This window comes from Sitophilus oryzae, unplaced genomic scaffold, assembly GCF_002938485.1.
Source record: "Sitophilus oryzae breed Bouriz unplaced genomic scaffold, Soryzae_2.0 scaffold_637_pilon_pilon, whole genome shotgun sequence".
In the NCBI taxonomy this organism is placed as follows: Eukaryota; Metazoa; Arthropoda; class Insecta; order Coleoptera; family Curculionidae; genus Sitophilus; species Sitophilus oryzae.
In genome coordinates, this window is record NW_022147237.1 from 3,937,410 (window position 1) to 3,940,663 (window position 3,254).

A 3,254-nucleotide genomic window follows, 5' to 3' on the forward strand; every position below is an offset into this window, starting at 1 on the left:
AAGGTAGTATAATTTATATTATTGCAACATAATATAAATTAAACAAAAAAAACAAATATTTGGTATTAAACCTTTAATACCCTCGGAGAAATGAAGCCTTAAATTTTTTACTGCAATTTCACAAAATTGAACATATTTCAAAAACGGTAAGGTTTAAGTGCGATAAACCTTAATCAAATTTACCTTTATTTCAGTCATAGAATCTAAAAATAGAATAATATACAGGGTGTTCCGTTTAAAAAAATACAACTATACTATTTTTTACTTATTTGGGACACTCTGTATCATGTAATATTATTTTTAAAATGTAGCTCTAATAGTATTTCAACGAACCCAAAACTTACAATTTGTAAAAATCTAATCGTTTAGCTACAATACTCCGTGTCGTATGTGGTGAACAACCCTGTATATGACATGAATCGTCAACTGATTGACGTATTCAAATATTTTCGGTCAGTTCGTGTTTCACCGGAAATGTCTACAAGTTTTGATTTTTTAATGTTTCCCCAGTATTTTTTTACTTTATTTGATAGAAAATGACATTTCTAATAGAATGACATATCGTATGTAAAAATAGCATCTAGGGTGCCATGCAATGGCTATGTTAAAACCACTAATTTTTGATCAATGAGCCTTGGAAAAATACATTAAATCGTCTGACATTTTTCGTGTTTTTTCCTGACCGGTTAGAAGATAGGTACCCAAATCGTATTTATATTCATAACTCAATTTTTTCAAATGGAAGGAGCAGCATATTTGGAAAAAGCATTTTTTACTAATAATTTGGTATCACTTGGCTCAACTTTCGTTTAGCTGAAATCTGTTATATAAAAAATTACTTTATACTATATGCATTCTAGAAGGCATTAGGAGTACAAATATACAAAAATTTTACTGAGGCAAATGTGTCATTTTCATTTTTCGGACTTTAGTACAGCCGAAATCTGGTACATCAAAACTAGTCTTGGGGGTGTGTTTTAGACATTTTTTTAAACATAAAAACACAAAAAAGTGTCTGCGGAAATTTTTTATTTTTATTTTACATAAAAAAATGCTTTGACTTTAGAATAGCCGAAATCAGATACATGAAAAATGAACTTATATTTGTTTTATACGAGCCTTTACGAGCAAAGAAATACAACAAAATTCCTGGGGAAATGTGTCATTGTCATTTTGTGCACTTTGTTTTTCATATATTTTTCAGTTTAGAAGCTTACGGGACCCGGGAGCGAATAGGGGTGCTAGGTGGGGTAATAACAATTCTTGTAGAATAGACAATATGATAATATAGGTTCTGGTAAACTATAAGTACCTCGGAATTTTGCACTTATTCTTGTTTTTTTATTAAAGCTTTACGTAACTAGGGCTGATTCAAAACAAAAAATCATTGGATCGTGCAGTTTTCTTTTATATTTTAATAATTAACTGTGATTTTGCAAAAATATTAGATTGGTTAGCCTTTGGGTTGCTTTGGTTAGCTTTTCTTTGTGGAGGGTGTTAAGCTGTGGTTTTTATATTTTAATAATTAACTGTGAATTTTGCAAAAACATTATTAGATTGTTAGGATTTGGGTTGCTTCGGTTAGCTTTTCTTTGTGGAGGGTGTTAAGCTGTGGTTTTTATTATATATATTTAAAATCAAGCATTTCCGCAGGAAATTTCTTATTTTCCTGAGTTTGCAAAAGTTTCTAAAAGGCAAAAATATATTTATTTTTTATATAACTGATTTCAGCTATTCTAAAGTTTAATAAATTTCCTTAGAAAATGAAAACAGCTTACTTCCGCAGGAAAATTTTTGTGTTGTGTTCAGAAAAGTATTAAAAATAAAACGCAAAATGTATTTTTTTATAGCAGATTTCAGTTATTCTAAAGTGCGAAATTTGGAAATTACGCACTTCCGCAGGAAGATTTGTGTTTTCCGTGGTTCACAGTAGCTTTTTAAAGACAATTTTTTTTTCTAATAACTAATTTCAGTTAAACGAAAGTTGACCCTACCACATACTCGGTATTTCGAGTCAAATTTACAGTTTTGCTAAATTTATTGTCGTGACAATCTAGATTGAAATTTAAAATACTATTTTTTAAAGTGAAACTGTCAAAATTTGACATATCATATGTCATTCTATTAAGAATGTCATCTATCAAATAAAATTAAAAAATGACCGAAACGAATTGAATACTTCAATCAATAATCAATCCTGATTTATACCGGGTGCGTCTCAAAAGTGGCTAACACCTATAACTTTTTTATTTTTTCAGTTAAAAAAGCCAGATTTGTTATGTTAGTATATGACATAAATTAAGATTGATTGACGTATTCAATTGTTCTCGGTTACTTCCTGTTTCACCGGAAATGACTACAACTTTTGATTTTTAAATGGCCACCCTCGGTATTATTTTACTTTATTCGGTAGAAAATAACACTCTGAATAGAATGACATATCATATGTCAACTTTTGGCATTTTGGCATATGGTTTATTTGAAATTATAACTTGCTAGTGACGAATAACGAAAATTTGACTCGAAATACCAAGTGTGAAGTACCAAATTATTCGTAAAAATATGCTTTTTCCAAAAAATTTGCTAATGAGCCAACATCGTTCTATTTGAAAAAATTGAGACATGTTTAAGAATACGATTTAAGCACTTTCTAACTGGCCAGAACAAGACAATAAAAACATTAGACGATCAAATTTATTTTCCCAAGTCTCTTTGATTGAGAATTAGTGTTTTTAATATAGCTATGGCACTCTAGAATGAATTTTAAAATACGATTTTTTATTAAGCGAGAATGTCAAAAGTTGACATATTATGATATGTCATTCTATTCAGAATGCCATTTTCTACCTAATGAAGTAAAAACATACCGAGGGTGCCATTTAAAAATCAAAAGTTGTAGTCATTTCCGGTGAAACAGGAAGTGACCAAAAACAGTTAATTGAACAATCCTCATTTATGTCATATACTAACATACCAAATCTCCTTTTTTAACTCCTAATCATACACATCATTATAACATTTTTATGTTCCTGGCTCGGAACGCCAAATATGTTTCGCTGCTCAAGTAGTTGTAATAAATATAACCAAAATTTATGTTATTATATTATATTCTCCTCATTATAGCTTAATTATTTCTCTCTCATAACAAACTCACATACAAATACAAGAATCATATAAAATTCTGCCGTATTAAAGAAAGATGCTTTTTATGTTCAAGTGTCTTTATAAAAAAAAATATTTTCCAACTAAATAAA